Raw genomic sequence first — 9,976 nt, 5'->3', positions numbered from 1 at the left:
GATAGAAGAGTAATTACATTCTTGCATAAACTTCTATTTGAGTTTTGAATTTCTTTAAAAATATTCTCACAATTTGTTATTTAACCTCACAAACGTCTGGAGAAATAGCCTACAACTAACTAAAGCAGTCAATTCCATTTTGGTCTTCCATTTAATGGGCTTATATTTTTAGTTTTTATTTCACACAATAAGATCTAATAAAATGGGCCATTTGGGATAAAATCAGTCTTGTGGTGCTGTAATAAATTTGTCATATGGATAGAATTGATTTAATTTAATGACATGTATATAACCTTTAAATTCATGGCAATTTACGAAACTCTGTTTTGTTTGGACGGTAATTGTATTTCAGATAATGTTTTTTCTGCCAGATAATAGCTCATAAACAGTAATTCCAAAAGATTTTTGGGTGAACTGATGAAATATACTAGAGGTAGAATTTTAAGGCTTTTACCTAAAACAGGAATTCTTGGTAGGCTTTTATCCATTGTGAGATCTATTCCCAGCATATTATAGCATTTTATAAACACCACCCAGAATAACAGAGGAACTTCTTATGATTCAATTCCATGCTAAAATATTTTCAAATCAGGAAATATTTAAGTGGCAGTGAGAAAACCTAAAAGTGTCAGTGGCTTTTAGCACTTAAAATTTTAGTGGATAATTAAGAATGTCTTTCAGAAAATTATGGTTACCAAAGGGACAGGTGGTAGGGGATAGAGGGACTGGGGGTTTGGTATTGGCATTTTCACGCTGAGGTATATGGAATGATTGGCCAACAGGGACCTGAGGTATAGCAGGGAGAACTCTTCTCAATATTCTGTGTGAAAATTTATCTGGAAAAATAATCTGAAAGACAATAGACGTGTGTACCTGTTTAACAGTAGAAATTATCACAACATGGTAAATCAACTGAACTTCAATAAAACTTTAAAAAATAGAAAAAAAAGAATGTCTTTCAGGAGTTTCCTTTGTGGCTCAGTGAGTTAAGGACCTGACATTATCTATGTGAGGATGTGGGTTCAATCCCTGGCCTTGATCAGTGGGTTAAGGATCCAGCATTTCTGTGAGATGTAATGTAGATTGCAGATGCGGCTCGGATCTGTGTTCCCTGGCTGTGGCACATAAGCCCCAATTGCAGCTCTGATTCCAGCTTTGGACTGGGACCTTCCATGTACCACAGCTTTGGTGGTAAAAAGAAAAAGAAGAGAATATCTTTCAGTCTTATGTGGTTTTCAAATATATGGCCACATCTACATGTTTTGAATAAACAGATTCAGGATTCTAACCTCAGGAAACATGAATAAAACCAAATTAAATACTCAAGAGACCAAGAATTTAAAGCTCTTACTCCTAGTATAATTAATATATATATTTTTTAGTATCCACTCAATTTTATGTACCTTCCAAAATATCTGATAATTGTATGCTACAATGCACATTATCTATACTTCTGTGTGTGTGTATGTGTGTATAAAATACCATCCCTCTATTAAGTTTGCTGATGAGATATAATGGACACTCAAAAAATTTTATCTGTTATTTTATTTTATTTATTTTATTTATGTCTTTTGCCCTTTTAGGGCCTCACCCATGGCATATGGAGGTTCCCAGGCTAGGGGTCTAATCAGAGCTGTTGCTGCTGGCCTATACCAGAGCCACAGCAACGCCAGATCCAAGCCACATCTGTGACCTACACCACAGCTCACAGAAATGCCAGATCCTTAACCCACTGAGTGAGGCCATGGATCAAAACCGCAACCTCAAGGTCCCTAGTCAGATTCATTTCTGCTGCTCCAGGACAGGAACTCCCCAGCTGAGCCACAATGAGAACTCCCTGATGTTTTAGTTTATTATGGATTTGCTTACTTTCGTATTGTGGTCCAGACAACACAGAGTGTTTTAAATAACAGGAATGGAATGCTCAGTCTGTAGCAAAGAATGCTCACAGACAGGGTGAAATAAAATCATGCTTTAAGTAGATGACCATGAACCACAAAACAGAAAAGAGAGACATTCAACCAGTGCTGAGAAGAAGAAAGAAGGGAAGGGAATTATCATTGAGGCAGTGGCAGAAGAATCGATAATTGATAATAATAGCACCATTATGTAACTTACCAAATTTTTTTTCCATTGGTCCTTATAACCTTCTTTTCTTTTATTCCTCAATTTGTCACATAAAATTAACAAATAGCATGTCTAAGGTATACACGATTCGATATATGAAGAATCAATATATGCATACATCATGAAATGACTATGACAATAAAGTTAGTTTTACAATAGATTAATTCCCATAGTTATCGTTTTGAGTGTGTGTATGATGAGGAAAGTTAAGATCTAATCTCCTAGCGATTTTATAATGCCGTATTGTTAACTAGAATCACCCTATATATTAGATCCCCAGAATGTATTCATCAAATTACAGAAAATATGTGTACTTTGAGAAATAGCTCCCATTTTCTCCAACTTCCAGACCCTGGAAACTGCCAGTCTACTTTCTATTTCCGTGAGTTCAAACTTTTTAGATTCAGCATATAAGTAGGGAATATAGTATTTATCTTTCTCTGTTTGACTCATTCCACTTAGTATAATGCCTTCAGTTTGAATCCATGTTCCGGCAGCCATGACTTCTTTACATGAAGAAGACACAGGCTTGCCTACCTCAACACCTGTCTAGTTATCATATCCACTGCCTACTATCTTTTTATCTCCCAACTGGAATAATTGTCAGATAAAGACTGAATACATCCATCCAAAGATATACTACTTTTAAATTTTGTTCTGGATTTAAAACCCTCATTTTTTTTTAATTTTATGGTGATTTGGAACCTTTTACATATTGTTTAGCTGTTTAGTTAATTCATGCTTGTTATTAATACTCACTTATGTTCATTAGTATAGAAATTTCAGTGCGTGCCATAGCCTATAAAGGACCTAAATGTTCAAATATCTCTCAGTAAACACACAATAAATTTCCTGGTAATTGAATTACTGTTTATTTTTTTTCTTTTCTGTCCGTTTTTTTGGGGGCCACACCCATGGCATATGGAGGTTCCCAGGATATGCTAGGGTCTAATTGGAGCTGTTGCCAGCCTAAACCAGAGCCATAGTAACACCAGATCCAAGCCACATCCGCAAACTACACCACAGCTCACAGAAATGCCAGATCCTTAACCCACTGGGAAAGGCCAGGGATCAAACCTGCAACCTCATGGTTCTTAGTGGGATTTGTTTCCACTGCGCTAGGATGGGAACTCCTGAACTACTGTTTAAATGAAAGAATGGATCAATAAAACTGACAAAACTAGAAAACTCCTGAAAATTTTCTACAAAAAAGGAAGTGCCATTTATATTTTTTTTTTTAGGGTTGCACCCATGACATGTGCAAGTTCCCAGGCTAGGTGATGAATCACAGCTACACCTACTGGCCTGTGCCACCTCCACAGCAATGCAGGCTCTGAGCTGTGTCTGTACCTATACCACAGCTCATGGCAACACTGGTTCTTAACCCACCAAGCAAGGCCAGGGATTGAACCTGCATCCTCATGGTTACTAGTCACATTTGTTTACATTGAGCCACAATGGGAATTCCTAAGTTCTTGATACATAAGGAGGAAAGCTTTATTTGAGAACTGTAATATTTCTAAAATTGGGGGTTTATAACAAATAATCATTTTCTTAATACGAAGTATTTGATGCAACATTTCTCTATTGCATCATGCAAAATAATTGTACAAATGCAAACCCCACAGTATCTGTGTTTCTGTGTGTGTGTGTGTGTGTGTGTGTGTGTGAGAGAGAGATATATACACTTTTAAAACCACCTTTTAAGCTTCAGCTTTTCCAGGGCCTCTTTTACATCCTTGTTCCTTAAGCTGTAAATCACAGGGTTTAACATGGGAATCACAAGAGTGTAAAACAATGAGGTCATTTTGTCTTGATCTAGAGAGTACGAAGAACTCGGCCTGAAATACATGAAGAGCATAGTTCCCTGGAAAATTGCCACAGCAGTAAGGTGGGAAATACAGGTGGAGAAATCTTTGACCTTGCCCTCAGCTGAGTGGATCTTCAAGACACACAGAATAATATAACCATAAGAAATAAGGACTCCTAAAATGGTACTCAATTCAATGAAGCCAAAAACAGTGAACTATGCCAACTCATTAACCTGTATATCAGAGCAGGAAAGGAGAAAAAGTGGAGGTAAATCACAAAATAAATGGTTAATCTCATTAGACCCACAGAAGCATAACTGGAATGCTAGTGTTGTGTGTATCAAAGCATCTGCCATTCCCACCACGTAAACCCCAGCCATGAGCAGGGAGCACACGCTGCTGGACATGCTGACTGTGTAGGGCAAAGCGTTGCTGATGGCCTTGTACTGGTCATAGGCCATCACTGCCAGCAGAAGACACACAGCATCTGCAAAGACGCAGAAGAACATAAATTGCAGAGCACAGCCATAGAAGGGGATTGCCTTGTTCTTGGCCAGTAGGTCCACCAGCATCTTGGGCCCAATTGCTGTGGAATAGCAGAGGTCACAGAAGGAGAGGTGGCTGAGGAAAAAGTACATGGGCATGTGCAGCTGGGGGTCCATTCGAATTAACGTGATCATTCCAAGGTTTGCCAGAAGATTAATCAGGTAAACAAGTCAAAATGTGGTAAATAGGGTCCCTTTGTTCTCCAGGTTATTAGAAATTTCCAAGAAAATGAATTCAGTCAAGGAGGAGCAATTCCCTCTATGCATTCTTTTCTGTTCTTGTCTAAACTTCTGAGAAAAATGATCAAGAAAATGACACATGCAAATGTAACATTTCTGTACATCTGCAAACATCATAAGACAGGATATGATTTCTTTCTATAAGTGTCTTTATACTCAGAAAATTGTCAGTAATGCATCCACTATGTAAACAGGTATTTCACTCTCTTCCCCAATAGCAAAAATTATCTGAGAAATAAAGTTGCGAAATTTGACCTAATCTAATCATGTCACTCATGAGATATGTTATTTTCTGTAACTCTTCTCTCGCTTTACTTGACTTACCTCAGGGATTAAATTTAGATGACTTTAACTCTCTTCTCCTCTTCAAAATTATATGGAAGAGACACAGGTGTTAGCAGGTTATGAGCTGTACATTATGGGGCTAAGCGTCTTCTATGTATGAAGATTTTCACATGGATACAAAAATGGTTACAAATTTTGGTGTCTCAGGATCATGATTGCCTTAAGAGTATTCGTATATGTTCCAGAAACAATGAACATATGATTGACTAAAAATAATGAAAATAATTATGTTTCTGGTTTTGGTTTATTTGTTTTCAGTATTTGGTGGGACATAAAATAAGTAATATTGGCTAGGTCTCTTGACCTGTATTATTGTTTTGTCACCTATTTGTGGGAATTGTTGTGCCAAAGTATGAATCTTTTGACTTATTGTAGGACAATGCTTAAAAGAAGTTAAAACAACCTTATTTAACACAGATATTTACATCTCTTTGGATTTTAAAAGCACTTTCATATTATGAAATGGAGATGAGATATGTGGTAATAAATGATTCTGAAATATATTGGCTTATCTACCTCCTGTATGTGTCTATTTATGTGTGTTACATGTTTGCATGTGTACATGTCTCTGTTGACATATAAGAACTGGAATGTGGGTGATGTATATATATATTTTTTTTTTCTTTTTGTCTTTCTAGGGCCACACCCACAGCATATTTAGGTTCCCAGGCTAAGGGTCCAATTGGAGCTTTAGGCTGTAGCTGCTGGCCTACGCCACAGCCACAGTAATCCCAGGTTCGAGCCACATCTGTTATCTACACCACAGCTCACAGCAACACCAGATCCTTAACTAGGCCGGGGATCAAACCTGCAACCTAATGGTTACTAGTCAGATTCATTTCTGAATCACAAGGGGAAAACTAACTGGAGCTAAGTAACTATGACATATGATTCACATGAAGTTCAGTTTTTACATGATGTATTTGTAATGTGGAGGGGGTAGCAATATTTATTGGCCCATTCACCCATTCAATCCTTCCTTCCAACATTCATTACTTAACTGCTTTTGACCAGTTTCCATGTTACAGCATCAAAGAATGCAAAACAAATACAAGCGTGAAGATATAGGCAGCAATTTGTGTAAATAATCTTGTGTACTTTCAGTATAATTTAATTCAAAATAATAACATTGAATTATGGTTTTTTAATGAAAAATGTGATGCACATTTGGCTTTTATGCATGACAAGATTATTATTTAGGCCTAGAGTATTAAAGATTCTTGGCCTAATAAATATTTAAGTACAGTAAATTGTGGATTAGCATTTAAAAGTATTTTAAGGATTTTCTGTTGTGGCTTAGGAACCTGACTAGTATCCATGAGGATGTGCGTTCAATTCCTGACTTGCTAACTGGGTTAAGAATCCATCTTTGCCATGAGCTGTGGTGAAGGTCACAGCTGCAGCTCAGGTCTGGCTGATGTACAGGCCGGCAGCTTCAGCTCTGATCTGACTCCTGGCCTGGGAACTTCCATATGCCATGTGGGCCTAAAAAATGTCAAAAATTTTTTTCTAAGTACCTTAAAATACCTTAAAACTAATGTTTATATTGATGAGCTTCTTAAAAAAGAGAGTGTAAAATAGAACATGCTTCTCTGATACTGTGTGGCAAACAGTTAAAATGTCTGTAAATAAACTCATCAAATTTTTTTAATTTTATTTTCCCACTGTACAGCAAGGGGATCAAGTTATCCTTACATTACATTTTTTCCCCCACCCTTTGTTCTGTTGCAACATGAGTATCTAGACATAGTTCTCAATGCTACTCAGCAGGATCTCCTTGTAAATCTATTCTAAGCTGTGTCTGATAAGCCCAAGCTCCCTCCCCCTCCCATCAGGCAACCACAAGTCTGTTTTCCAAGTCCATGATTTTCTTTTCTATGGAGATCTTCATTTGTGCTGGATATTAGATTCCAGTTGTAAATTGTTTTTTAAGTAATAATTTTCTGAGTGCTGCAATCACATCCTTGTTCCTAAGACTGTATATCAAGGGATTAAACATAGGAGTCACAATGGTATAAAACAGAGAGGGGTTTGTCAATTCTTGGAGAATGACTGTATTGGGGCCTTAAGTAGGTAATGGGAGCAGATCCAAAAAAATAAGAGTACAACCAGCAGGTGAGAAGAATAAGTGGAGAAGGCTTTGGCCCAACCTCTGGATGTTGGCAGCCTCAGAATAGTGGAAATAATTTTGCTATAATAGGCAAGTATCAGCATAAAAGAGATGACACCAATCAGCAGAACTGCTGCATACACAGACAGCTCATGCAGAGAAGTATCTCCACAGGTTAGGTTCAGAATGGGAGGCATGTCACAGAAAAAGTGGTTAATTTGGTTTGAATGACAGAAGTCCAGAGAGAAGATGTGGCACGTCTGCCCTATCTGCACTGGGATTCCACAGATCCAGGAGCCCATGGCCTGTCAGATGCACATCCTGTGGTTCACAACCAGAGGATAGTGCAATGGGTTACAAATGGCCATGTAGCAGGCATAGGCCATCACAGCCATGAGGAAACTTTCAGTGGTTGCCAGCATAAGGAAGAAGCACATTTGAGTGGCACAGCCCAGCATAGAAATGCTTCTATCCTGAGTGCAAAGGTTGACCAGAATCCTAGGGAGAGTGACAGACACATAGCAGATTTCCAAAGAGGAAAAGTTTGCCAGAAAAAAATACCTGGGTGTCTGGAGTGCTAGAGTGCAGTGTCGAGCCTAGTTATTATTATGAGACTATTTCCGATTAAGATCATGATGTAAATGATGGAGAACACCCCGAAGCATAACCCTTGGAGGTTTGGAAGGTCAGAAAATCCCAGGAGTACAAACTGCATCTCCGTGGACACGTTGGCTTCTTCTTCCATATCTTCATATTTCATCTGTGGGAATGATTTAATCTGCTGCACTGTTATTCCACTCTCTTTAGCTCTTATTTTCTTACATAAAACAGGATGATACTCTTTTCAGTTTTTCCAGTTTCCTATAAAAGCAAAACTGTAACTGATAAGAGGTCTATTAAGGGTGAAGTACATTTTTTTCATTACTAGTAAACATATTTTTAAGAAATAAATCTTTAGCCTCCATTTTATGTTACAGATTATCATATTTCTTTGCTTCTGAAGATAAGTTTGTAATTTTGCCAGTCATCTGAACACTCAAAAATGCAAAATCAGAATTTATGTTCAGTTGTATCAGTGATTTCCTTCTTCCAGCTGACATGTTTTTCTTCTCACCTCTCAATTCTGTTTTACATTATTATCAATTCAAAATTAATTTTATTGTGCAAGTAAATATTTTGTAAGCCAGGCAAGATAATTTTTTAATGTGATGGCCTTCCTGTGTTATTTTAATGTCCTGTTTAGCTATGTTTTCTATTTAATCTATTTTATTATAAACAAAATTAATGACCTGACCACTCAGTATTTGGGATTATTTTTCATTTTTTAACTGAATTTTTCAATATAAGGTCTTTAAATTAAATAGTCATTTTTATTCAATTTTTTCAGTCAAGAGGAAAGAAACTCTAAGGTGGTCTTCCTGTCCAGGAACTCTCATCAGGTAAGAGGCAGGAACATCAAGCATTTTTCTTCAAGAAAGCAGTTCTAACTAGAATGCTCACACCTCCACCTTTCTGGTATGAAAGAGAAAGCAGCCACAACTCATCTCTGAGAAACTTCCCAAATCACTCACTTCCTCAATATTTTCTACTATTCTGCTATATCCATTTAATCTACTCTTTCATTTTTCTTCTTCCTTTTTTCCTCTGTTTTGCACACAAATCTCTGCTGGTTCAGGCATGTGAATATGTTAGGTCCAGATCACCCATCTTTATGCTCCATGTAGATTATAACTTTCTTTATGTTCTGTACATTTTTTAGGCTGTGTGAAGCATATTTGTTTCACAAAAATTTATTTACTAACTGCTTGAATAAATTAAAAGTGAGTCAACTTGATTGCTTCTTTGGAATGATGCCCTAGGTGTAAGTGATAGTTCCTACCCAGCAGACTGACCTCCTCCTTCTGGTATATTCAAGCATGTGTGTGTGTGTGTGTGTGTGTGTGTGTGTGTGTGTGGAGGGGGGAAATGGGGGTTAGAAATTATACTATTTTCACTCCCTCTGGCAGAAGTAGCAAATTGCTTCCTTGTTTGCCATATGATGTATATAACTTTCATGGTACGTGTTAACTGATTTGAAAGTCCATAGAGACTAAGTCCTTGCAACAAAGAGACACCTATATCCATATTCTATAAGCATTAAGGGAGGACAATGGTCAACATTTCAGCTACAAAAATGTAGACACAAATGGGGCAGAAGCAGCAGTTCATCTAAAACTTGGGAATCCCAGGATTTTCTGTGAGTTAGAAAGGGAAAGTTAAATAGTAATTTATTGGAGTTCCCATCATGGTGCAACAGAATTGCATCTGACTAGGGACCATGGGGTTGTGGGTTTGATCCCTGGCCTTGCTCAATGGATTAAGGATCTGGCATTGCCCTGGGCTGTGTGGGTTGCATATGTGGCTCGGATCTGGTGTTGCTGTGGCTGAGGTGTATGCTGGTGGCTACAGCTCGGATTAGACTCCTAACCTGGGAACCTCTATATGCTGCAGGTGCAGTCGTAAAAACACAAAAAGTCAAAAAAAAAAAGAGTAATTTCCATCTACACTATTCCAGATTCCATATTAAGGTACAAAAAGTATTTTATCCTTGCCCATTATATGCATTTCTCCCCAAGAAAATGTGATTGTAGGAAATGTCAAAATGCTATAACTGTTTCTTTAAAACATTCAGAACCTAATGACTGATAGGTGATACTACTAAGAAATGATTTCATGTGTCTGAGTCTACAGGACCATACCTTTTGTTTGTTTGTGTGTGTGTGTGTGTGTGTATCTCATCCTGCCACCTTTACTCATGT

General features: G+C 37.5%; 2 pseudogenes; both read right to left on the bottom strand.

Annotated features, from left to right (window-relative positions):
- Nucleotides 1-3,817: 3,817 nt before the first annotated feature.
- On the bottom strand, nt 3,818-4,750 carry LOC125121124 (olfactory receptor 5W2-like; annotated as a pseudogene).
- Nucleotides 4,751-6,995: 2,245 nt separating this feature from the next.
- Nucleotides 6,996-7,947, bottom strand: LOC125120722 (olfactory receptor 10AG1-like; annotated as a pseudogene).
- Between the last annotated feature and the right edge of the window lie 2,029 nt (nt 7,948-9,976).

This window comes from Phacochoerus africanus, chromosome 2 (assembly GCF_016906955.1).
Source record: "Phacochoerus africanus isolate WHEZ1 chromosome 2, ROS_Pafr_v1, whole genome shotgun sequence".
In the NCBI taxonomy this organism is placed as follows: domain Eukaryota; kingdom Metazoa; phylum Chordata; class Mammalia; order Artiodactyla; family Suidae; genus Phacochoerus; species Phacochoerus africanus.
Note: the sequence above shows the minus strand (reverse complement) of the source record. Positions and strands in the feature narration are given on the sequence as shown.